At 44.7% G+C, this 4624-nt stretch overlaps 1 long non-coding RNA gene across 2 annotated transcripts in view; it reads right to left on the bottom strand.

The window, feature by feature from the left end:
- Positions 1 to 488: 488 nt before the first annotated feature.
- Positions 489 to 4624, bottom strand: part of LOC102489662 (uncharacterized) — a 74197-nt gene continuing 70061 nt past the window's right edge. For both annotated transcript variants that reach the window (XR_335485.2, XR_335484.2), the window contains exons 5-6: positions 3206 to 3304; positions 489 to 1569 (exon numbers count right to left, since the gene is read on the bottom strand). This is a non-coding gene — a long non-coding RNA (uncharacterized LOC102489662). The remainder of the gene's footprint in view (positions 1570 to 3205; positions 3305 to 4624) is intronic.

The raw sequence follows: 4624 nt of genomic DNA, 5'->3' as shown, positions 1-4624 counted from the left end.
AGAGGAAAATGGTAGATACTCAAAGTGGGAAACAGTGAAAGGCCTCAAACGCAACCCTGAGGAACCTGGATGGCATATACTGTGTACATGGGAAGCCTTCCAAGCTCTTACCACTGGAAAGTGAAAAGGTCAGTGATAGTTAGGCAGAACGCTGGTGGAACTGGAGGTGGAATGGTGTGGAAGGCATTAGGATCTGAGTTTCACTGAGAAAACTGAGACCTGGAGAGATAATAAAAGCAAGGCTATAACACGAGGTGGGGAGGGTTTCAAAAATGTATTGAAAAACATGTATTATGAAAAAAAAAACTGTGCATGGATTTCAAAATTTCTTTGCACCAAAACAAACCTGTGCTTTAATTCCATTTTTTCATGAATTACTTGAAGTCCCCTCATATGGTTTCCATGGGCCCTAGGCACTTTTGTCTTCCTGTACTCCTTTCTCTAGAACTGTGTGTGTGTGTGTGTGTGTGTGTGTGTGTGTGTGTGTATATATGTATATGTATTTGTGTATGTGGATGTGAGTGTGAGTGTGTGTATGTACAACTATATTGGAATAGAGGCAAATACATTACTATTATAAAATAAGACATTCTCTTCAGCCTGAAGGTGATGTGCCCACAGTGCCTTACTTGCCGCACCTAGTAGGTGAGTTGCCCTGGAAGTGAACTAACTGCTCAGCTCTTTGGATGTCATAATCTTCCTAGAGCCGATAGATAGCTTTTTTCTCTCCTCAAAGGAAAAGCTAGCCAGTCGCAAAGGCCATTTCAGCTGTGGCCTGCTATGCCTCCAAAGCCCTGGCATCCTAAGTTCCTGGAGGAAGCTGACAGCTGTTTGAGTTTGGAGCAGGAAGGTGGGGTTGACTGATAGGTAAAGGGGAGTTGCAGATGTCCCAGGGTTTGAGACAAAATCAAAGGTCTCCTGTCTGCTGATGTCTGCGACTTCACCTTGGTGCCACTGACAAACTTCAAACCCAAGGGCTGGGCTGCCTGCCTGCCCCACCCATGGGGAGGGTGAGGAGGCTGAGTCAGCGGCGGCTGCTGAGGATGCTGTCTGGAGAAGAGAAACATTACCGTCTGTCTGTCTGTCTGGGGTTCCAGAGAAACCTGCCTGGAGGTGGGGGTGAGGAAGCGTACAACCCTTTCTTTGCATGTCAATTGCTTACATAGCTGGAAGAGTGGATGGAAGTTCCAGAAGGGTGGCCATGGCTTCACCTCTCCCAAGGGCGAGAACAAGGGAGACAGGTTCTACGTAAGGTCCAGAGACAGGCACAGAGGGGTGAGGTTTTCAGTGGAGTGTACTTGACACAACACTGCGATTCTGGAGGGCACAATGGAAAGATTGAGCAAACAAGACAGCAGTGATGGGCAAGAGTGGACCATGGGGGTGTGGGTAAGGAGCACACTTGTCTGAAGATAGCAGTGCAAGAGAAAAGTGCGGACAAGTGGGCCCTGGAGACCTTCTTGAACTCCATGGCCCTTCCTTCCACTTCTGCAATCTTCCCAGGGGCTGGTGATGCGCATTAAGCCAAGAGCTGGTTCCTGGATAGAGGTCAATGATCTTGAGACTTCTCTTGGAAAGAGAAAAGAAACAAGTTTGGGGTGAGCCCAAATCAGGGGTCAGCCTCTGCAGAGCCAGCTTTTGAAAGTTTAAGTTCATGTGTAACTGAAATGATCACCTTTTGGCCTTCCACACAAAATCTTCTGCCCTTTTCATTCACTGCCTTCATATGAGCTAAGGCCTCCTTAGCTCCTCCCCACCCCAATCTTGCACTCTGTGGTCCAGCTTAATTAAGAGCTCTGTCGGTTGATTAGTCTCGATCACCTCCCTAATTGGGCACCAGCTGTGTTTTCTCTTGACAAGGACTCCTTTATAGGAGTTCTAAAACGCATTACGTGAAAAAAAAAAATTTCAGGCTTATATGATCATAAAACCAGAAACACTTGTTTTCTACAGAAATGAAGAGTACATTGCTCCATACAACAAAACATTTTTTGAAAAGTTGGGAAGGAAAGAATCAAAGGGCAGATTTTTCATTTGTTTATGTTTTAAGTATTAACGCTAATTGTGGCTTTGCATAATCACAGGTGTTGGTGCATAAAGACTAGAGGTTTCTGGCAGAAATGTGAGAACATTTATGAACAGTCCCTAGTGACTGACAGAATGACTATTAGGGGCTAACATTAGCTGAGCTCTTCGTAGGGGCTTAGCCCTAGGATAAACACTTGATATGATTATCTTGTTTAAACTTGGTAACAGCCTTATGAGGTGGGTGCGAATGTTCTCACTGTTTTTAAAGATGAGGAAACTGAGGCCCAGAAAAGTAAAATCATTCCTGTTCAGAAGTGTGTGGCTCTTCATTAGGTGTCAGATGTGGAACCAGAACCCAGGTCTGTCTCATGCCAGGATTCCAAGCTGCTTCTCTCCAACTAAACAATGCAATTAACTGGCGGAGCTAAATGCTTTGTTGGGAGCAGTAGCAATATGAATAGCCGTGGCCCCTCACATTTGTACAGTGTCTCACGGTACACTGTCAGTACTAAGTTGTGTTATGATTGCTGCCCCCTGTGATATGACAGCTCCATGAGGGAAATAAAGAAGCTACCTTACCACAAATCAGAGAACTGAGGTTCTAAAGGGCCAGTTAAGAGTAGAATCAGGGGCTTAGTAGAGACTATGGCAAAAGAGTAAAATACCATGTTCCCCAAGGCAATCCCACATGGGAAGGTTCTGGGTTCACATGCAGAAAGTCCTGAGTGTGCCCAACACACGTGTCCATGACCGGGGGCTGACTGAGGCTGGGAGTGAGTGCAGCATCAAGACCTTATTGAGGGTGCGTTCTCTCTGCTTTTCTCTCCCTATTTCTCCTGCCCATGTAAAAAGAGGAATAAAACTTTTAAAAATAAATTAATGAAATTAAAAACAATAGAGTCAGACCTTTCTGACTCATATTCCAAATCTAGCATTCATTCCATCCCTTTCTACGCCTACTCTGCCAATGTGGAACGCCCTCTAGAGAAATAGATATATGAATACAAACTATACATATATATATATATTTATATTTATATTTATATTTATATTTATATATATATGTGTGTGTGTGTGTATGCATGTATATTTTCCCAACCATTCATTTATTCATTCATCCCTTCATCAGTTACATTACAGTTTTTGCCCTGTCATGATTATTTGGATGTTTGCTTACTTGCTGGCTGTCTCCCCTCTTTGGCATGTAAACTTTATGAGAGCAGGCCTTTGGCTCTCTTGATGATTTTAATTCCCGGTCCCAGAACTCAGCCTAGAACTGAAGAGGTTTTTAATTAATATTTAGTGTTGAATTTGTTCGAAGAAATATTAACTCGTTTGTTCAGTAAGTGAGCATCTGCTATGTGCTAGGCATAGTGATGTCTGAGCGATAATACATTGAACAAGACAGTCATTGTTTCTATCCCCCCTGGAGCTTACCTTCTAGCAGGGTTAAGGGGACCTGTAGGCAAGTAAGTAAGGCAATTGCCGCTGGTTGGGATTTGTGTCATGTGGGACTTAATAGGGCACCACAATATAAAGTTCTCACCCTAGAGCTGTTCTCATGCTCATGGGTTGGGTGGGTCAAGCAGTGGACGGCAGTTGACTGCCCATGCCATGTATTGTCGGGCTTTGCAAACTCTGAGGTAGTGCACTTAACTCAGAGGGGCAAAGCAGGGAAGGCTTCCTGAGGAGGCAGCACCTCAGGGGTTTTAAAGACAAAGAGGAGTTATCTAGGAGAGGAGTGAGGCAGATTCTAAGCCTGTGCAATGACAGGTGGCAGGAAGCCAGCAGAAACAGTACAAGAGGTGACTGAATTCAGAGTGTGGGCTGGGTAGAGAGAGACACAGAGAGGTGAAGAAGATGAGTTTAGGCCAGGTCCCAAAGCACTGTGTTGGGACAGTTTGTCTCCACTTGGCTAGGCTGTGCCAACCAGGTGTTTGATCAAGCATCAATGTAGCTATGGCTCCGAAGATATCTTAGAGATATGGTTAAAATCTACAATCAGTTGATTCTGGTAAAGAAGATAATCCTGAATAATCTGGTGGGCCTCATCCAATCTATTGATAAACCTTAAGAGCAAAACTGAGATTTCTTTGAGAGAGAAAAAAATCCTGCCTGTGGACTGTAACTTAAACTCCTGCCAAAGAGTGTCCTGCTGGCTGGCCAGCCTGCCCTCTAAAATTTGGATATGCCAAGCCAGATCCCGCTATTGCAGAAACCAATCCCTGAAATATATCTCTAGACAAAGAGAGAGGAGTAAACGCATAGACAGGTAGACAGATGGAGACTGCTCTTACCAGTTCTGTCTCTCAGGTAGACCCTTGACTGACTGATACACACCTATTCAGCCAAATGGCTTAGATTTCATCCTAAAACTGATGAGTAGAAGCCATGCAGGGTTTAAGCAAAGGAGTAGTATAGCCAGGTTTTGTGCTTTTAAAAATGGCTCTGGCCACAGTGCAAAGTGGATTGGGAGGGGCAAGGCCAGAGGCTGGTAGACCATGTGGGAACTGGTTGCTTGCTCTAAGTCATGGCAATGAGGACAGCATGGAATGAGGGGGGGGGGGGGTGGCAATTATATAGAAGCAGTAATGAC

Source organism: Tupaia chinensis, unplaced genomic scaffold (genome assembly GCF_000334495.1).
Source record: "Tupaia chinensis unplaced genomic scaffold, TupChi_1.0 Scaffold000425_1, whole genome shotgun sequence".
Classification (NCBI taxonomy): domain Eukaryota; kingdom Metazoa; phylum Chordata; class Mammalia; order Scandentia; family Tupaiidae; genus Tupaia; species Tupaia belangeri.
The sequence above is the reverse complement of the archived record's forward strand: the minus strand, read 5'-3'. Positions and strand labels throughout refer to the sequence as shown.